The sequence below is a fragment of the Rana temporaria genome, chromosome 4, assembly GCF_905171775.1.
Source record: "Rana temporaria chromosome 4, aRanTem1.1, whole genome shotgun sequence".
In the NCBI taxonomy this organism is placed as follows: domain Eukaryota; kingdom Metazoa; phylum Chordata; class Amphibia; order Anura; family Ranidae; genus Rana; species Rana temporaria.
Genome location: NC_053492.1, coordinates 386,406,781 through 386,429,564, shown reverse-complemented (window position 1 = coordinate 386,429,564; position 22,784 = coordinate 386,406,781). Strand labels below are relative to the sequence as shown.

Here is a 22,784-nt window from a genome sequence, read left to right as displayed (position 1 = left end):
ACAGCCCAGCACCACATGCACTCATATGCAGTATGCTAACAGGGCAAAGACAAGAAGAGGGACATCTACTACTCCACTGCCTGCTGAAAGGGACCAGAAGCGCCACCTATGTTTCCTTATTCACTCTGTGTGACAGACCCAACCGGTAAAGGAGCTTTTGGAGGGGACTAGGGGCTAGCCTTCTACCCACTGATTATAGCCAATCGAGTAGACCAGGGATTTTGTCTGCTCCTCCCACGTTTGGGTCTGTCATACTCTGCTTCTCAAGTATGAGTGGCAGAAAAAAAGTCACTGTATAACCTTGAGGAGATATAGCTTTATAGGCAACAGTGCACACTTTAGTGTCCCCTTGATTCCCTACACCAGGGATGTCAAACTCAATTTCATTGCAGGCCACATCAGCATTATGATTGCCCTCAAAAGAGACGGTTATATCTGTAAGATTAGATGTGCCACACATCCCCTCGCCATATATTAGATGTCAAGAGCCATCCCACCATCAAAGGTTGAGTCTCCCACTCTCCCCTACATCACAGTGCACCCCCCTTTCCTTAGGCTGCTGCTGGGAAGAAGTTGGATGCATTGGGTGCGAGGGCCACATGAAATGGCCTGGAGGGCCGGATTCAGCTCGTGGGCCTTGTGTTTGACACCTGTGTCCTACACATTTGATGTCCTCTTTCGTTGCTCCTCAACACAATAGTAAAATGTAGAGGAAAAACAACTGGAAGAAGATCTGCATGGCTAAGAAAGAAAGCCGCTAATGATTAGTGATTCCACCCTATGTGTACCCTGTGCATTTGCTTCAAAAAGTGCAGTTGATATACACCAGTCTTTAGCTGATTCCATGCTCTTTTGGGGATGACTCATATATTCCAATGCTTCTTTGTCCAGTTCCCTATATTCCTTTACCACTGCCAAAAGCAATAACCCTGACTATGGGGTAAGGAAACGCTTTATACTATTATAACCTGTATAAACAGCAATACAATCACAGAAATGATGAGGAGACTTTACAGCTGCACAAACAAATAGATACTGAGGGAGGGGGCATAGTAAAAGGTAGGGTCCTTTTTTGTAATGCCTGGTCATAACTGCAATTGCCATGACCCATTTTTTACACCACTGACCCACTCAAAAACAAAGGATTCAGAGTTTTTTGGCTGTAGAACATGCTTTGTCATATGAGAACTCTGGGGGTGTGATGAGGGTTGAACTCTACAGTCTTCTAGTCAAAGCCATGTAGTAGAAACCAGAAAAAGACGTTATCTACGCCAATTACAGCAAGTTTCTGCCAAAATCAATTTGCTAAATATATTTCCCTATGAGAGTAGTAAAAAAAACTGAGAAAGAGCCAATCTTGTAATCCCATAATAACACTATCAATCCATTCCACTCAAAACCACTTTCACCTGGCATTTCACACAATATCAACAACCCAATTACCACTGCAACTGCTTGCTATTAATCTGGCCTAATTAGCTTGCTGTTATTGCTTTTTATGCACAGTACTATATGTGGGAATGAGACAGATGCCAGTAAAGTATTTTCTTCATTCATTCTATCTTTCCTATAAACACTGCCACAGAATGAACAAGCTTCCACATCTCCATGGATAAAACACTTACATGAGTTATATTAACCATATAGTTCTTTGCTATAAACACATTATATAGATGGACTTGTGCAGGATAAAAAAAAATCAATACAGTTCTCTCCAAATGAGACAATACACTTCAGAATTCAATAATCTGTATAGAAAAAAATCAAAACTAAAGAAAAAAAAAACTACAAGTACTGAAACTACAAGTTCTGTCACAAGCCTACAAATTAACAACCCACTCTACTGTAATAAACAATGCTGCATTACAATACAAAGCAGGACTAGAAAAGTTAAACTGTTCATGTAAAAGAATCTGTAAGTATAGTACCAATCTACATACCCAATGAACAGCAAGAAAGATCGATCCTTGTCACTTATAACAGATGGAAACTGTGAAAAGTGCTAATTTCCATGCAACAAATGTCAAGAAAGCTCCTTTCCACCATAGCTGCAGAACATTTTATATTTCACTATTTTAAACTTTTACACTTACAAGCTTTAATAGAAATTCAAATTCAATTTGAACAAAAAATACTCATGCTGACTCACCAACCACCACTTCCTCTAGCTGAATTCTTGTCATAGTTGTGACTGTGACTGGCCAAATTCACAGGGCTTTTCGATCGCTGATGACACATTTACAGTAAGAGAAAACGGACCAAGGCATGGGGAGGGCTTGAAGCACCCGACGATTCTTCATGAAGAAAGAGAGATCCTGGGAAGATGCCCTAGAAGGGTCTAATAATATATGCAACATGTAAATTACACATCCTTTTTACCAAAAAATAAAAAAGCTTATCTTCTTTAATTTATTTTGAAATTTAATTTTTCTTATTTTATTTGTGTGCTAAACCATCAATGTGTTAAATGACTTCAAATTATAAAATAACATTCAGTTTAACAAATAGGTAGCTGTGTACAGCAAAATGCTTCTTGCGTTTTCATTTTTATTTAAAATACCCAATAACAACTTTGAATGTTTAAAACTGGCAAAGGATAATGGGCAATGCAGTGCTGAGCTAGTAGTTGTCAGCACTGCTATAATGAAGACTTCAAATAAGCGAGCTCTAACATAAGGGCCCATTCACATCAGTGTGTTGGAAAATGTATATGTGCTTCAGTGTTTTTTCATCTCAATGGCCAGAATAAAATAATATTCTGGTCAAAGAAATCAATAAATGCCTAATCACTTAGGAGCGTTTTTGCAGCTGCTTTTCTCCTGCAAGCATTTAGAAGCCCCAGTGTACATAAGGCCTTAGGCCTCGTACACATGACGCAGATTCCTCGGCGAATCCATCAAGAAACTTTGTGGGAGTATTTTTTTTGCCGAGGAAACCGGTCGTGTGTACATTTTTCAGCGAGGAAACTGTCGAGGGTAACTCGACGAGCCAAAAAGAGAGCATGTCTATTTTTCCTCGACGGGATGGAGAAAATAGGCTCGTCGAGTTCTTCGACAAACCTAACAAGGAACTCGACGAGGAAAACTATGGTTTTCGCCCGCCGAGTTCCTCGGTCGTGTGGTACAAGGCTTAAAGTGGATTGTAAACATTTTTTTTTTTTTTATACAATCATATCATGCTTGCCTCCACTGTGCAGATCATTTTGCACAGTGGCCCCGAACATCCTTTTCTGGGGTACTCTCAGCCAATCTCCCCTCATCAGATAATCCCCCTGGGAGAAGCGCTATCCGGGGTACCTTGTCATTCATTCAGTGTCATTCATTCAGCTGTCCATAGCTGCCCGAACGAATGACTCGATCCTGCCCCCTGGCGCTTACATCATTGGATTTTGATTGACAGCAGAGGAATCCAAGGGCTGCACTGCTATCAATCTATCCCATAGATCATAAGGTGAAAAAACCGAAGCTTTACAACCCCTTTAATTGCTATTTCATGTGTAAACGCACGTTGCGCATAGGGCAGCCTATTCACTTCAGTGGGCTGCCCTATGCGCATTTGTCACCCGAAAAAAGCTCCTGCTCCTACTTGGATGAAAAGCTTAGCTCAATTTTTAGCCAAGCTAATTTTCACTGATTGCTGTGCGACTCTATTGCAGAATATTGCAATCGCAGCAGAACTGCACCACATTTAGGGGCGCCATTAAGAATAATAGCACCCAAACGCACATTGTATTACCACAATTTGAAATAACCTTATGTTAACCTGGGCCTGAATATCTGAAATTATGTGAATGTGACAGAAAATGTACTATTTAAACCGTACAATGCATTTTCAGTGCATTACCATAAACTATAATAACAGTGAACAAAAGATGTCCAAGCAGGATCTTTAAAAAAAGGGGCTGTGATATAAGGTAAAGAAATAATGTAAAGAGTTTCACAAATATAATGGAAACTATATTCTCTGCGTTTTGTTTTTTTTTGCGTTTTTTGGGTTCTGTAAACACTTATAATGCAGTTACAATGTAATGGTGTGCATTTCTGCATAGCTGCAAGCGCGGACAGCAAATTAGCTTGAAAATTTTGTTCATTATCATTTAATACAATATACTGTAAGGTTAGTAGTAATAAGGAGGGTTTATTTTTGCCCTTTTAAGGTGATGTTTTCAATTTATAAAATTATGTAGCATTCATAATAAAGTCATTACTATTTTAAAGCTGCACGCCCCAAATAAATAATTATATACTGTACATAACATAAAATCTTTTTCTTGAAATTCATTGAGGGACAATTCTAATACAGTCAGAACATAGAATAATTGGATCTAAGGTCCCCGAACCAAAGAACCAAAAGGGGGAGGGGGCCAAATAGGACTATTACGGTACTGATACAAAGGAAAGAGGTGAAAGTTAAAATTTAAAACAAGAAATACATTTTATTCAAACACAACCAAAGAGAATACAAAATTAAAAAGGTGATAACCATCTACAACACCAGAATATAAGTCGCCAGGAGGGAAACAGCACGATAGGTTGAAGGTTATGACAGTCTCAACTAGTTTCGCGGCATATGCTGCTTCATCAGGAGCAAATCTAAAAGATCCCGCCAGAGGAGAACAGTGGGCGCAACCAAACAGGGTCCCGTACGGTAGCCAGGGGGGACACATGTGTGAAAAGGACCTACTTGTCTTGCTGGCAAGGAAGGTGATGGTAGATAGGGGGGTCCTGGGGGCAGGAGTCCAATGGTAGCACACGTTGGGATACATGTGAGCTCAACACAGAGTGTGAGGGTAGTGGTGAATATGTGTGATGAAGGGGGACCACTCATGGTCCCAAGGTAGCATCAGGTTGGTGATGCTAGCCTGTGGTACTGAGGTCTAGATGAAGCCGCAGCACTCCCGGATCCAGCGTTGGGGGGTCAGGTAATAATACTAATACAGTCAGGTTATGCTGTCACTTAGAGGAGGATGAAACACTGGTATACAGAATAAATTGTGTAAGCCAGCCTCTAAATAACACCTCAATTACCCATCACGCCTAGGTTTTGTGTGCGGGCAGTAAGATGGGCCAATAATAAGAGGGGCAGAACCGGTGTCCCTCAATTGACAACAAGAAAATATTTACAGTAAACACAACAATTTTTTTTTCCATTGATGGATACAGCAGGGTTGGTTTAGTAAAACTGGAGAGTGCAAAATCTAGTAGACTGTTAATGGTAGTCAATCAGCTTCTAACTTCAGCTTCCTCAATTAAGCTAAACAGAGCTGTACCAGATTTTGCACTCTCCAGTCTTATCAAATCAACCCCAATCGCACAAATTGGAGGAGCTGCCATAACTAAGAAAATGGCACTGAAAATCAGCCTGGAGTAAATACCATCGGCCCCGTAGGCCCCATCAAGTGAACCTGGAGGACCAACCAAGAATTCACCAAAAAAAGATGGAAACCCTGCTACCTAAAAAGAAAGGAAGAGTGGCTAAGAGAAAAAATTATAATATGCCAAAAAACTGTATAAACTACAAATCATTAAGGGGCAAGAACAAAGGACAATTATGTCCAAAATGGAGAGAAGCCGTTCACTGCAGAAGGCTTAAGCCTACAATTTCTAACCCCTAAATTCAGGGAAAAGAAGGACCATAACGAAAGAGGTTGCCTGATCAGACAACAAATTTTGCAATGAGATAGATGTGACACCCCCCACAGTATAGCCTACTGATCGTTTAAAGGGAATGACCTCCAAGGCTGTTAGGAACAGAGATAATTGGGTGATAAGGACGCACTCACAAGGCAAAGATGAAGGTATACAGAACCCCAGGTTGGTGTGCAAGCACAGCAGGATGAGAAGAAAGAGAAGTGGTCCTTTTAACCAATGAACCAGAGATGTTGCTAGGATGTGATAGACCACATTGTAACAACTTACTAATAGTAAGATTCTAAGAATCAAGTAATACCTGAGGTGAGTAGCATACTGTGGAGCAAGGGGTATAAATCCTATTGCTACTACCAAGAACATTGGCCTGACTGAGGACAGAAGAAAGAAAAGAACCTAAGGAGGCTTCTCCAGAAAACTGCAGCCCAGCTGCAGGGAGAGAATCTATCTCGTAGTGATCAAGTCATATGGAAGTCCATTGGACTTACACTAACTTCTAGGGGAAAACAGCAGTTGGGACCAATCAAGTCTTGTCTGCTGACTGTCCAGGGGAATACAGGACTCTCCAGTGATGGATACGTCCCTACAAGCAGGAAAAGAGGGGCATTCAAATGCTGAACTCTCACCCTTCTATGTACAGATCATCTGTTAAAAAGCACCAAAAGGCCATTCATTGGCTTTAGGAAAGAGACTGTACAGTCCTGGACAATGCACTCTGCAATGCTTAGTATATACATGCTCCTACTGCTGAAGTAGATAAAGGAGAATGTTTTTTTTTGAGCTCCTTCAACTAACCTTCTGCACTGAGGCAGGAGCACACTCCAATCACCTTGGGCATTGTTAATGGTGGTCTTAAGAACAGGTCAAAAGAGGTGTTTTCCTCTGAAGGAGTCAGATGTTACTTGAACATATCATTGGCATCCTAGGCATGAAGCCAGAGTGCTCTACCCATGTGAATGGACATCAAAGCCATTCATGAAATAAGCTTAGATGCTTGCAACAGGCTACCAAAGTGCAAAGATTCAGACAATTGCCCCAACAATTTAGTGAAATAAGGACCAATTCTGCCAATGGCAGTGGGCCATATTCTGAGTAAGGATACGATGGAGTATCTCAGGATACTCCATCGTATCTCTCTTTTTTGGCCCGTGTATCTATGCGACTGATTCTTAGAATCATTTTCGCATAGATACACTTAAGATCCGCCATGTGTAAGTCACTTACACTGTCGGATCTTAAATGTAATTACTCCGCCCGCCGCTAGATGGCGTTTACATTCAGGTCTCATTTGTTTATGCAAATGAGCCTGATACGCCGATTCCCGAACGAATTCGCATCGCGTAACCGTCGCTAACGTCGTTTGCGTAAGGGTAAACTTACCCCTGCTATATGAAGGGTTAAGTTTACGCAAGTCCCACGTAGGCCATGTTAAGTATGGCGTCGGGTCCGCGTCGTGTTTTTCCATCGGCTACGTCGTTTCCCTAAGTCGTTCTTGAATACGACTTTACGTCAATGCCGCACACGTCGGCGTCATTGACGTTTTACGCCGAGAACTGGAGCATGCGCACTGGGCTATTTTAAGCCCGGCGCATGCGCAGTTCGTTAGAATCGGGGGCGCGCTTAATTTAAATAGAAGCCACCCCCTTGGAGATACGCGTGGCTACGCCGGGCCATTTACACTCCGCCGCCCCAAACTACGGAGTAAGTGTTTGGGGAATACAGCACTTGCTCCTGTAGGTTGGGGCGGCGGAGTGTAAATGGCTTACGCGCCGCCAGCGGGAAATCTAGGAGAATATGGCCCAGAGTCTTCTTGAAGGAATTAAACTGAAATCACACAGTTTCCCAAATTAAGGACAGGAGAATCATGCCAGATCATTTAAACGGAGGAACTATGTAGGAAATATGACTGCATGTTAGTGAAATCTTAAAAAGGAAGCACATGTTTAACCTACTTGGTAGTATGCCTGTTAAAGTGGATAGCTGGAGCATCTATGGTAGGAAGAGGACACCCAGCAATAAACTCCCTCTCAAGAAGGAAATGTTGCCCCTTGTTCCCATAGAGCAATGAGTAAAACAGTGTATGTGTGTGGGGGGGGGGGCTTTGGGGGGTGTAACAGAAAGAACTTTGCAGCTGTAGGAGCTTTACAAGATTCTAGGCTGAAGCAGCAGGCAGGCTGAGCCTTATAATGCAGGGTAGCATGCACTGTAGCAATTAGATTAGAAACAACCCCTTTTAAATCTGGGTCATCTGTAGGTAGCTTAAAACATGAGGGCTCTGAATCTCAATCAGAAAAGGTACTGACATGGTTTGAGTAGAAGACCCAGAGGGGTCAGAGCTAGACTATGCTGAGAATGGTGCCGGAGCATGCTTAGAGCCTCTACAAGCAGAATTATGCACAAACAGGCCAAAATTCCAAAGTGGACACAGTTTTTTGTGGATGGAAAGGATGCCTTGGCCCCACCTAACAGATGAAGAAGCTTGCATTGAATATAGCCCTATAATAAGAGGTGTTCTGGGTTTTAGATTACAGATGTTGATCCCTTTAATGGGAAACCAGGTAAATGCTCAGAATAGTAAAAAAGTATGGACTGAGGTCATCTGCTGCAGTGGGACTTATGTGGATCTTTGTGAAGACATACTGCACAGCACTGCAAAAAAAAGTACACCCATAATGAGGTCTTGTGTACTCGCAAGCCCAAGCAGAAGTTACTATTGAGGGTTGCAGGGGTCAGAGGTGACCATGTTAATATAGGTGAGCAATGAAACCGTATAATTCATGTGGAACTTTAGGAGCAGGGGCAGTGACGGTATAGTGCTTCTTCTAGGCTGAAATGGCAGGCAAAAGCTGTGCCACAGCTCTGGACCCATAAAGTGCACTAACATGGTACACAAAGGTCTGGGAAGCATCAGAATGCAAATGTCAGTGTCTGAAGGTCACATTTTAGGCTAGCCCCACAATTTTCCAGGCTAATGATATGCTGCTCCGGATAGCTGTTATGTGAAAACAAGGTCAAGTAGAAGTGTAGAAACCTTTAATGAAGTCACTGAGAAAAAAAATGTATCAGCAGTGTGTAAGGGATTTTTATTGAAGTAATTAAAGGAAAAAATCACAAAAAAAAAGGCCAGCAAACACATAGACAGGCTCCTTTTCAGCAGAGCTGAAAAAAGATATCCAGCCTTCTCCTATATGCAAAACATTCATGCATGATGGGTAGAGAAGGGCATATACAGAGGCTGGCTTATGTTTTTTTTTTCTGATTGCCAGCGTCCTGATCTGTACATGGCAGTATAACTCAAATGTTTAATAATTCATATGTCCCTCAATGGATGATAAAGAAATATGAATAAAAGCCAAATTACAGCCAAAACTTTTATTTTTGTAACAAGTTTTTTATTGTGGTCTCTGACCCCATTGTAGAGATTTTGCCTTACTTTTTTTTGTCCGAAAATCCCTTACTGAAGTAGAGGTTGAGGATCCCCTCTACCCTCAAGAGGAGTACCTGGACCGTAAAACTGGCTTCATATAATTACAAAAACTTTTGCAAGTTAAAAAGCCACTTTATATGTGTTTCAACTGTTAATTTAACTGCTATCCTGGATAACTATAACAGATGGCTTGGTTAAAATGCAGACACCACGGTTTCGCTTTATTATTCGTAGGTATTTTTTTAAGTTTCTCAGAGATCAGTTTTACATAAAAGCTGCAATCGATTCAAAAACAGTTTACAAATTATATTTGCAATACTGCTAAATATTGTGGAGTCACGTTATTCTATCAGAAAGTGTCACACATAAAACAGGGACTTTTTATTATTACAGATTTCTACAGCTGCACTTTTAATATATCTCATTCTCTGTAATAAATGAGCCATGAGTGTTACATTTGTGAAAACAGGACAGACATTACAAACATTACAGACACAAAAATAATGAATCAGCACAGATGTGCAATAACAGAACACAAAAAAAGATAAATAGAGCACATGCTGTATGTGGAACATAATTTCTCAAAAGCAGACTAATCTGTTAAAGATATACACTGTGGGCCAGATTCTCGTACGATCGCGTAACTTTGTGCGGGCGTAACGTATATGATTTACGTTACGCCTCTGCAACTTAGACGGGCAAGTGCTGTATTCTCAAAGCACTTGCTCCGTAAGTTGCGGCGGCGTAGCGTAAATCGGCCGGCGTAAGCCCGCCTAATTCAAATTTGGATCAGGGGGGCGTGTTTTATGTAAATCTTCTGTGACCCAACGTGATTGCCGTTTTTTCCCGAACGGCGCATGTGCCGTCCGTGGAATGTCCCAGTGTGCATTGCTCCAAAGTACGCCGCAAGGACGTCATTGGTTTCGACGTGAACGTAAATGACGTCCAGCCCCATTCACGGACGACTTACGCAAACGACGTAACTTTTTCAAATTTTGATGCGGGAACGACGGCCATACTTAACATTGGTACGCCACACTTACGCCACCATATAGCATGGGTAACTATACGCCGGGAAAAGCCTAACGTAAACAGCGTAACTTTACTGCGTCGGACGGGCGTACGTTCGTGAATTTGCGTATCTAGCTCATTTGCATACTCGATGCGGAATTCGACGGAAGCTCCACCTAGCAGCCAGCGTAAATATGCAGTTACGATACAACGGTGTAACACAGTTACGCCAGTCGGATCTACGGGAAATCTATGCGTAACTGATTCTAAGAATCAGGCGCATAGATACGACCGCGCAACTCAGAGATACGACGGCGTATCTGGAGATACGCCGTCGTATCTCGTTTGAGAATCTGGCCCTATATTTTCAAATGTATTGTGACACCTGCCTTTACACGCACATGAACTTTAATGGCATCCCAGTCTTAGTCTGTAGTGTTCAATATTGAGTTGGCCCACCCTTTGCAGCTTTAACAGCTTTAACTTTTTGGGGAAGGCTGTCCACAAGGCTAGGAGTGTGTCTATATGAATGTTTGACCATTCTTCCAGAAGCGCATTTGTGAGGTCAGGCACTGATGTTAGATGAGAAGGCCTGGCTTGCAGTCTCCAGGCATTCTCGGCCAACATCAGTGCCTGACCTCACAAATGCGCTACTGGAAGAATGGTCAAATACTCCATAGACACACTCCTAAACCTTGTGGACAGCCTTCCAGAGAGTTGAAGCTGTTATAGCTGCAAAGGATGGGCCAATTGAACCCTTCTAAGAGTGGGATGCCATTAAAGTTCATGTGCGTATAAAGACAGGCGTCGCAATACTTTTGACAATATAGTGCATGTATATGTCGTGAGAGTTGCCCGTGCAAGGAAAGGCAACAGATTAACTTTAATGCCCCATTCCCAGCAGCACAAACATACCTGTTCTTTGCTCACCCACTGCTCAATTCAGCTCGGAAAAAAAGAGTATATCCAAATACTTCTGGGTATGGAGTAGAACATGACCAAGTTCCTTTCTTCTCGTGTGAGAGCGACAATTTTTGTCATCAGCTCAAATTTGATCCTGCATTGTACATGATGTGGAAAGCCTGCAACTGTAGGAGCAGTGAAGGAAAGTGGCTTTGGGGAACCAGTCTTGCAGTTAGGAGGAATCCTGTGAGAGCAAAAAATAAAGAAAGTATTACAGCCTATTCCTTTAGCCCTAGACTAAATGAGCATAATGGGAGAGGAGAGGGGGGTCTCTGCAAGGGTAATTATTTGCTGCTTGGAGTTGGGCCTTACTGCTCCTCTCCCCAAATGTTTTTAGTAAAGGAGTAGAGCCTGTTCATCCATAAAAATTAACGTTCACTTTAAAAAGTGATGTTAGTTTAGTGAATAAGGTGAAATTGTGTTCAGTTTATTTATCCAATCATGTGCACCTTTGCACATTGTTGAGTATTCACAATTAACGCAGCTTCACCTTAATTACTAAGCTAGGTGACCCTTGACTTTACAAAGTGAACATTCATTTTACTAAATGAACAGTCTAAATTTCTTTAGTACTGTAAATTAATCTCCCCTTGTGACACTGAGCAAGGGGTCAGGCTCTCCAGGTGATGTCATCGGATGGCCACGTTCCCCTTGCTATATAAGAGTCGGCAAAGAGCGGGTGACAACAAAACAGATGAAGACATCAACAGAACAAGAGCAGCTTTTTAAATATTTTTAGCGGGTAACCAGCAGCGAGAAGAGATGGTGGCGGTTGGAGGAGAAGACGGCGGGAAAAGACAGTTAGAAGAGGAGACAGTGGGAAGAGACGGCGGGAAGAAGAAGACAGGGGAAGGAGACAGCTTGAGAAGGAGGAGGGGAGAGAGACGGAAGGAAGAAGAAGAAACGGGAAGAGGAGACGGCGGACAGGAGAAGACAATGGAAGCCACAGCTCAAGGAGGTGCGGCGTGAAGTAGAAGACAGTGGGAAGAGACAGCTCGAGGAGGAGATGGCGGGAAGGAGAAGGCGGCGGGAAGAGACGGCTAGAGAAGACAGAGTTATTAATAAAGGAATTGTCAAAAACCGTCACGTGTTTTTATTGCATTGAACTGAGTTTTTGGTGAATGGGTAGGGGTACAATGTAGACCCCATAGACCCGACAACCACCGGTTAGGATTGTCTGGAAGAGGCCCTTGTCCTCATCAACATGGGGGCAAGCACCCACTCCCCCCATGTTGAGGGCATGCAGCCTGGTATGGTTCAGGGGGTTGCTCGCTCGTTCCCTTCCTTTCCTGACCTGGCATGCAGCATGCTCGGATAAGGGTCTGGTATGGGTCTTGGGGGGGCTTTTTTTTCATTTTGGAATGGGGGTCCTCTCCGAATCCATACTAGACCTGAAGGGCCTGGTATGGACCTGGGGGGGACCCCACGCTGTTTTTCGCTGTGGGGTCTTGCTCGGCGGCACCAGTGTTTCCTGATGAAGGAGCACGCATGCTCTGAACACACGCATGTCACAGCCTCCTCTCCCAAAGACCTCCTGTATGACAGCTTCTTCCTGCTCCCCTTATGTCTAGCCCGCGACACCAGAAACCACTGGCGCCGCCAAGCAAGACCCGACAGCGCTGCCTGGATACCGATCTGGATCCATGATGTCCATCTGATACTCATAAAGATGTGCCTGCTTTTATCCTATGTTCAGTGAGTGCAATACTACTCAAATAAATGTGTTACTAATATTACTGCACTTAGATTGGCGCTGCTTGTCTGTCTTGTATCCAGGCTGCTCTGTGCAAAACCAACTGCACAGAGGTGGTAAGTATCTCGTGTTTGTTATTATTATTTGTTTTTTTAAACAACATTTAACAATTACTTTAAATCTAACTTTCAACTGATAATGAGACCTGCCAGCACAGTACAGACAGGATTAATTATGTTAAACAATAACTCTCCAACTCCATCTGCATTGCAGAGGAAAACTTCAGTATCAGAAGTTTTCAGAAAGGAGCAAGTAAAAGGTAAGCAGCAATTTTTAAATTTTTCATAAGTTATTTTAATTGAAACATGTAACACACAAAGTAGGTATTACTGTTATCACAATTTGAAATACACTGGAGTGGAAATACACTTTAAGTTGTGAGCTAGGTAGACTGATAGATAGGGCTTAAACATATATAGCCCCACCGAACAGGTAGATAATATAAATCATATATAAAACATGCAATACATTTGTTTCACAAATCAATAATGTAAACACTGATTTGCATAACTAAGGCTAATAATGGTGATTACTATAAGGATATATGTAATAGCAATGAATAGCAGATAATGCAGTGTTAAAAAAAACATCTCTGCTGACTTTAATGACAATTGTGGTTACACAAGAACAGAGATCACAGGATCACAGGGTTACCTTACCTTTGATAGCACTGCAATGACAAACGCAACAGTCTTGCTTTGAGCGCCAGTTCCAATGTCAAGCAGTGATCATACGCTTATCTTAAGCAACTGAGATCAACAATTTTCTTCCCACGGCCAAATGCTAAAATGAATTTATGACCCCTACCAAATGCATTCTGAAAAAATATTTTCTCACGGAAATAGATCTGAGGGAGATCTTTTCCATTGAAGCCATTGACCAGCAAATAACTAGAAATGAAACAGCCTAAATATTTTCATTAAATTACTATACATTCTGCTCGTAAAATGCGCAACCACAGAATCCGGGCATGGATTTAAAATTTGAGTCATTTACAAATTCACACTGTTGACATGCAAGATGTATTTCCATTTTTAAAAGACAGATAGAACCATAAAAAGCCATTAGAAAGTATTTTATTTTTTATTACAAAAGCACAGAAGCATATGTTTCACAGGACTGCCATGCACATGATTCAGTAAAGTTTTGAAATGTTTTGTGGACAGGACTCAAATTATAATGGTAATCATCACGTCCAAAAATTTGGTATACTTCCCTTTCATACATTTTGTCTCAATTTAAAGGTTTAGCAATTTATTGCCAAGGTTGAACGGAATAAGACCCACAGATAGCCCAAAATAATTTCAGGATCCAGCGTCACACCAAAATATTATACTGGCCATCAACTGGGATCCATAGGATAATAAAGGCCCCTTAAACCCCCTTATGGAAAGGGAGCCATGACTGATGGAAGCACTGCACTACAGTGAGCGTTAAACCAGATCAAGGAGGTTAACCTCCCTGGCGGTATGATTCTGTCTGGAATTACGTACCAAAAGCGGTACAATTATTTTGCAAGGAAATTTGGCGTTTTATACTGTAGGTCTGTAATTTTTAGGAATAACTCACTTAAATCTGACCAAACAAGAGTCGTGTAGGCATCCCGGGTATGATTTTTTTTTTAAAACAAAATTATAAATTATAATATAATAAATAATTATAAATAATTATAACAAATAATAATATAATTATAATAAAAATTATTCAATAATGTAATCAAATCAAAATCACTGAAAATTGCTCAGTTGCAGAATTGTCGCTGTCATTATTTTTATTTTTTTTATGATGTATTTCCCCACAAATCGCACAATTCTGCAAGTGATTATAATTTATTATCGCTGTTTTCTAGCGGCTCTAAAACCATTTTTGACATAAAGGGACACTTTTGGACAATCTACAGTTTTCAGGCAGAAATAATAGTTTTTATTATACAAAAGAACATGTAGGGCACTGGGCAGACCACTAGGGACAAGGGGGGGGGGGGGTGTGTGTATTTTTTACATACAGTACTGTAATCTATAAGATTACAGTATACTGTGTGTATTGAGTTTATTAACTTTTTTGAATTTGGCGCCGTTCTCCGCCCCCGTGCGTCGTAACGTGGCAGGGAACGGAGATCGGCGGCACACGGGGACACTGTGAATCGAGCGAGGACCCGCTCGCTCACACAGCGGGGATGCATCGCAGGATCCAGGGACAAGGTGAGTAACTTGTCTGTGGATGCTGCGAAGGTAAGCCGCGCTGCTGCACACTCTGCACAGCTACCCCGAGCGTGATTCGGGGATACCAATCGCAGCATGAAAAAACCACCCCGAGTCACGCTCGGGGATACCGCAAGGCAAGTGGCTCTATCAGGATTGGCTACAAGCACACAAGTTGATGGGTCTGAACCTGAACACTAGAAAAAGGTTATGCTGAGGCACGTCCCTCTGACCTGAGGAGATTCAGCACTGATGGTAAAGACAGGCCTCTCATGCCACGTACACACGGTCAGATTTTTGACTGGGCAAAACTCCGTCGGCATTTCAGACCAAAAAATTGAGAACCTGCTCTCTATCTAAAGTCAGTCGGAAATTCAGACAGAAAAAGTCCATTGGAAATTCTGACCGTGTGTACACGGCATTAGACTATGTCAGTTTATGGTTTATGTGTGCTAACAGTATACCTGTGACAGGCTGTGGTTAGTGGTTATATTTGCTACGTTTGGAAAAGTTCAATAAAGCTGGGGCCTTGCCCCTTTTCCAATTTAATCAGCCTCCATGTCATTTTTTGGCACGGTATTGGTCTGTTGGTTGTATGAGCATATGCTTCTCAGCAGTCATGAGAACTTGAACCCCTTTAGGGAAAGAGAGTCTTCACTGATAGAAGCACTGCATTACAGCGGGTGTTGGTCCAAATCAAGGAGGTTACCGTAAGTGCTTTTTTCAGGACTGGCTACAAATACACTAGGTTTAGGGGTAGAGCCTGAACTCTAGAAAAGGGTTATGCTGAGGCAGGTCTCTCTGACCTGAGGAGATTCAGCTGACAGAAGAGTTGCCTGCCCACCCACTCACTGATGTTTTGTCACAGCTTTATTGGCGGTTTTTGACCTTGTCAGCAATTGACGTTGTTGTAATGGGCTATGCCCTCAAAATTCTGGGGTCAGTCTAATGCCTGTCTGGCACTGATTGTAAGGGCAGGTCTCTTAGACTATGTCAGTTTATGGTTTATGTGTGCTCACTGTATATCTGAGAAAAGCATTGGTTATTTCTTACGTTTCGAAAAGTTAAATAAAGCTGTGGCCTTGCCCCTATTCCAACTTAACCACTTGCCGACCAGCCACTGCGGCAGGTTGGCTCTATTACGTGAATCGCCATAGCTGTACGTTGGTTTGTGTAATAGATACAGTGGTCGTGCGCACTGGAGCAGATGTGCGTGACCAGCGTCCGCAATGTCCACCGGCCATCCACGATCGCTCCTCAGAGAGCCAGAACAGGGATCAGTCAATGTAAACAAATATATCCCCATTCTGTCAGGGGAGTAGAGAGAAGTTGTCTGTTCCTAGAAATCAGGAACAGCGATCTCTCTCCACCTCCAGTCAGAACATCCTCCCCCCCCAGTTTGAAACACCTCCCAGGGAATACATTTTAGTGTAAACCCCTTTACTGACAGTGCCATTTTTATAGCACTGATCGCTGTCTAAATGTCACTGGTCCCAAAAAAGTATAAAAAGTGTCCAATCTGTCTGTCGCAATGTTGCAGTCCTGCTAAAAATCGCTGCTCACCGCCATTACTAGTTAAAAATGCCATAAATCTATCCCCTATTTTGTAGACACTATAACAAATATAGCAAACCAATCACTATATGTTTATTGAGATTTTTTTTAACCAAAAATATGTAGAAGAATACATATTGGCCTAAACTTAGGAAGAAATTAGTTTTTTATAATTTTTTGGGGGATACTTATTATAGCAAAAAGTAAAAAATATTGCTTTTTTTTCAAAATTGACGCTCTTTTTTTGTTTATAGCGCAAAAAAATAAAAGCGCAGAGGTGATCCAATACCACCAAAATAAAGCTCTATTTGTGGGAAAAAAGGAAATACATTTTGTTTGGGTACAGCATCGCATGACCGTGCAATTGTCAGTTAAAGCAACGCAGTGCCGTATCGCTAAAAATGGCCTGGTCATTAAGGGGGTAAATCCTTCCGGTCATTTTTGGGCAAGGTATCGGTCCAATAATTGGTTGTATGAGCATATGCTCTCTTATTTACATAATGCACCATCATTGACACCCATGATATGTAGATTAAATAATAAAATAAATTAATATAACTGTCCATGGGTTAATGTCTCCTATAGATAAGCACATTGCAAGTAGTGCAAGATGTGTGTGTCTTTGTAAAGCTCATAGACTACCTGCCACACTTGGCTTGAGTGATCTGTGTGCAGCAAATATGCATTTCCTTTCTTACAGAAGGGAGAAGAAGTAAATGAACAGATCAAAGATATTTTTTTCAGGGGACTGAAAAATAAACCACTGCTAGTTTGAGATCAGTTGCACCACACTGCAGTAAATGCGGGGCAGAAAATCATCTGTGATATTATACTGCTCCGTAAAACAACTTTAAAGCCCAAGTGCAGCCAAAATCAAAAACAGAAAAATGAGAACACGGAACCCACTTACAGACAGTAGGATATGTCTCTGAATAGTTTATTTTTTTATTTCAGATATAATTTCACATTTAAATTCAGACAAGCAGTCCAGCAAAAGTGACAGTGTCAGCAGTTAGGCCTCGTACACACGACCGAGGAACTCGTCGGAAAAGACACATCGTTTTCCTCGACGAGTTCCTTAATAGGCTTGTCGAGGAACTCGACAAGCTTGCTTTGCGTACACACGGTCAAGACAAAATCTCCTTGTTCTCAAACGCGGTGACATACAACACATACAATGGCAGGGGAAGTTCGATTACACTGGCACAACCATTGGGGCTGCTTTTGCTAAGCTCATGTTATTTTTCACGATGTAAAAAATGGGCATTAAAAATTTCGAACATGCTCTAATTTTTCACAAAGTTTTTAACCTTGTCGTTTTTAATATCGTAAAAAAGTTGTGTGTGGGCTTTAACGATGTGAAGAAAACGTGCATGCTCAGAAACAAGTTATGAGATGGGAGTGCTCGTTATGGTAAAACTAGCGTTCGTAATGGAGTAAGCACATTCATCACGCTGTAACAGACTGAAAAGCACGAATCAGTAAAAGCAGCCCCAAGGGTGGCACCATCCGAATGGAACTTCCCCTTTATAGTGCCATCGTACGTGTTGTACATCACTGCACTTTGCTAGAGCATTTATTTTTCACGATCGTGTGTAGGAAAGGCCGTTTTAATGATCGGGTTGAAAAAAACTTAGTTTTTTCTAGACCATTAAAAATGTCATTTTTTACAACTCGAAAAACGGTCGTGTGTACGCGGCATAAGGCTGTTTCTCCGATCTCTCGCCATCACCTTTTAGTGACCTTTTGTTATCCCATTCTGTGTTATAGAGCATTGTTTCTTTATTATATGCAGTATTGTACTGATTGATGTTTGTTTTATCTATTTGTATTTTCACCTGGCTTATGGTATTTGAAGTTTATAGAGCAACAAGGTTTAGCTCTCTAGAGCTCTCTGTCCTAGAGACAGAACAGCTAATTGCTATAAGCAATTCTCGCAAGTACTGTGGTTGGTGCAGTGATTGGTTGTGTGTATAAGGCTACCTTAAAGCGGTAGTTCACCCACAATCCCATGATGTTACCATCGAGACAGGCATTGTAGCGCGAGCTACAGTATGCCTGTCCCGATTTTTTTAACCCCGTACTCACCTCGTAGTCGTCCATCGTAGATTCCGGCTCCCGCGGGGAATGGGCGTGCCTATGGAGAGGGAGGATGATTGACGGCCGGCCCTGGCACGTCACTCTCCCCGAAGACAGCCGGAGTAGGTCTCGGCTCTTCACGGCGCGTGCGCACAGGCTATGCGCACGCGTCGTGAAGACCAAGCCTATTTCGGCTATTTCCGGAGAAGCGTGACGCGCCAGAGCCGGCCGTCAATCATCCTCCGTCTCCAGAGGCACGCCCATTCCCCGGTATCTTCGATGGACGACTACAAGGTGAGTATGGGGGGAAAAAATTCGGGACAGGCATACTGTAGCTCGCGCTACAGTGCCTGATTTAAAGGTAAAAGATAAAAAAAAATTTTTTTTCCTGTCGATAGGGTGAACCCCCGCTTTAAGTGACTTCTGTAAGTGATGTTAAACTTGTTAGCACCTTTGAAAAATAATGCAGAGTATACCCAGTCAAAGATGAATTAGATCTTCTTCTATATGATGCAACATGTAACACAATCAAATATAAGCTTACTTGAAAAATCTCCTTTTAACCACAAGACCCGGACCAAAATACAGGTAAAGGACCCAGCCAGTTTTTGCGATTCGGCCCTGCGTCGCTTTAACTGACAATTGCGTCGTGCAACGTGGCTCCCAAACAAAATTGGTGTAATTTTTTTCCCACAAATAGAGCTTTCTTTTGGTGGTATTTTATCACCTCTGCGGTTTTTATTTTTTGCGCTATAAACAAAAATAGAGCGACAATTTTGAAAAAAATGCAATATTTTTTTCTTTTTGCTATAATAAATATCCCCCAAAAATATATAAAAAAAAATGTCCCCAGTTTAGGCCGATACGTATTCTTCTACCTATTTTTGGTAAAAAAAATTGCAATAAGCGTTTATCGATTTGTTTGCGCAAAATTGATAGTGTCTACAAAATAGGGGATAGTTTTATTGCATTTTTATTTTAAAAAAATGTTTTACTAGAAATGGCGGCGATTTTTTTCATGACCGCGACATTATGGCGGACACATCGAACAATTTTGACACATTTTTGGGACAATTGTCATTTTCACAGCAAAAAATGCTATAAAAATGCATTGTTTATTGTGAAAATGACAATTGCAGATTGGGAGTTAACTACTAGGGGGCTCTGAAGGGGTTAAGTGTGACCTCATATGTGTTTCTAACTGTAGGGGGGCGGGGCTGGACGTGTGACATCATTGATCGTGTTTCCCTATATCAGGGAACACACGATCAATGACAGCGCCGCAGTGAAGAACGGGGAAGCTGTGTTTACACACAGCTCTCCTCGTTCTTCAGCTCCGGGGACCAATCGCAGGACTTTGCTGTTTACTTTCAGTTTCGAAGGACTACATATCCCATGGTACCTTGCTACCTGCAAGCAGTGATTCATGTACAGTGATTCATAACTACTCCTCCTGAAACTCCCCCTCTCAGCACCTGCCCTTCAGATGACAGGCTATGTTAAATGTATGACACAGAAGTGCCTACACACAGGGCATAGTGAGGACATATCACTGAATTCAGGGAAGTAAATGTGTTGGGATCTACTCAAAGTAAGTTTATAGACTTCAAGATTGTTCCGACTAATAGGAGTAGGTAAGAAATAATTAAAATAAAATGTGGAAATGAATATAGGATTTTAGATTTTCACCATAGATACGCTTTAATTCCTAACAATATTTCTTCTTAGTTGCAAAACACTGTTTACATTTTTTTTGACACTGGGCACATCTCCAACACAGGCTTCTGTAAGGTAACACATAACAGCACTGACATGTTTGCCATTACTCTAAATGATTCACCTCATCACTTGAAGAGCATCTGGAAATATTCCAGCTCGGGCAATCATGCTTTGTGTAAGAATGACAGTCTAGGACATTTACAAGCTCTTTAGAAACCATTTTTTTTGTCTTTCTGTCTTTTGGATAGTGTGGTAGGGAGAACCTCTGTGGAGTCTTTATTTGTGGTCCCAATTAGAGAGATTTTGCCTCATTTTCTATTTGGATACAGAATCTAAAAAAACATCTTTCGAGTAAAATACAGAAAGACTAGATGTTCTGTCAGGTCATTACTGTCCATGTTTTCCTGTCCCAGTGGTGCCAACTCCTCTTGTATTTTGTTCTACTATCACACTGACCAGCTGAAAATGGGTTACAGGAGTGGACAATGAACTGCACCCCTGTGACCTACAGGAGAAGTATAGCCAAAATAGCTCTGGCTATACTTCTCATTTAAAGGCTCAAAACGTTGCCACCCATTATTTTGCACAGACATATAAAACACTGAGGGCCAGATTCACAAAGCACTTACGCCGGCGTATCTCGAGATGCGCAGCGTAAGTGTAAATATGCGCCGTCGTATCTATGCGCCGTATCCCCAAAACCAGATACGCCTGAAAACCAGCTTTTTCCGACCGACGTAAAAAGATTACACCGGCGCATCGTGGGGCGCAAAAATACGCTAGACGCACCATTGTTTTGCTAGTCAAATATGCAAATGAGGGAGATACGGCGATCCAAAAGTACGTTTGTGCGGCGCAGGCTACGCCTGTGCGCATCAGCTGTACGTCCGGTCTAAAGTTACCCCTCATAAAAGCAGCTTTAACTTTGCACCAGACGTGTGCAGGTCAGCTAAAGCAACACCGTTAGGGACAAGCTGAGCAGCTACACTTGCAGGACAACAATCTGTATGCCAACATGCCAGGGGCATCCATGGTCATAGCTATACTAGTGGCTTTAGATGCACGCAGAAGGAGGAGGGAACGGAGGAGGAGGGCACGGGAAGGATATACCGACGCGCATAGACGTCTTTGGCATGGCTGATTCTGAGGTGGTTCGCATCTTCAGATTCAGCCCTGATGCCATCATGGAATTAACCACAACCCTGAAAGATGACATCACCAGCCCAACACACCGCTCACATGCAGTGCAGCCACTGGTCAAGTACTGGCAACACTCCATTTCCTCGCCAGTGGCTCTTTTCAGCGTACAAGTGAAGTTGTGGCTGGGATGTCACAATCCTCCATGAGCAGATGTGTGCACCAGGTTATCCCCGCAATCCTCAGACGCATGGCCAACCAAATCATCAAACCCACCCAGGAGGACCTGCGGATGAAGGCAATGCGTGATTTCTACAGAATTGCAGAATTCCCACGCACCGTGGGGGCCATTGATTGCACACATGTGGCACTACAGCCCCCCCGTGAGACAGAGCACATATACCGCAATCGGAAGCATTGGCATTCCATCAATGTACAGGTGATAGTCGATGCCCATTGCCTCATATGGCACGTCCGAGCCAAACACCCAGGATCCAGCCATGACAGCTACATATACCGTCAAAGCCCCATCCCAATGGAATTTGAACAGAACGTGTACGGGGACAGCTGGCTGGTTGGTGAGTGACATGGGTGTCAGGCATGACTGTCCCCCCCATGATGCAGACATCACAAGGGGCACATGCATGACTAACATCCTCCTGTCTTTTCCTTTCCAGGTGACTCTGCATATGCACTTGGACCCCATCTCATGACTCCATTCCGGAACCCCCAAACCCCAGGAGAGGAAAGATACAATGAAGCACACGCACGTACCCGTGGAGTGGTGGAACGCACCTTTGGCCTCCTGAAGTCCCGTTTCCGATGCCTGGATAAGTCTGGGGGTACCCTGTTGTATTCCCCAAACTTCGTGTGCCAGATCATCGGTGCATGTTGCATGCTGCACAACTTGGCCGTGAGAAGGGGCCTGGAGATTGAGCTACGTGATGACCTGACCCCCGAACCACACAATCCCCCCCTGACCGAGGGTACCCCATCTTCTGAGGGAGCAGCAGTCAGGAGACGCCTCACAGAAGGCATCTTTGCACATTAAAGCCACACATTAATCATGGCACAAGTAGAATGCACGCATGCACACCACTGTGGTCCCTAGCACACACACCCCACATCCACATCAAATTGGATTAGACCAAAGTACACCGCAGTACTAGGGAGCAGCAACGCCACGCCACGCCAAGGCTCCAATTATGTCACTGTACATTCATACACCATTCACACGGACCTGGGATCACTTCTCCCTGGTCCTGGGGAACCCTTCTCCACCCAAATGAGGG

General features: G+C 42.7%; 1 long non-coding RNA gene across 1 annotated transcript in view; it reads right to left on the bottom strand.

The window, feature by feature from the left end:
• Positions 1-22,784, bottom strand: part of LOC120937683 — a 296,867-nt gene that overhangs the window by 146,583 nt on the left and 127,500 nt on the right. Inside the window, exons 3-4 of the long non-coding RNA XR_005748743.1 lie at positions 11,002-11,233; positions 2,150-2,338 (exon numbers count right to left, since the gene is read on the bottom strand). This is a non-coding gene — a long non-coding RNA (uncharacterized LOC120937683). The remainder of the gene's footprint in view (positions 1-2,149; positions 2,339-11,001; positions 11,234-22,784) is intronic.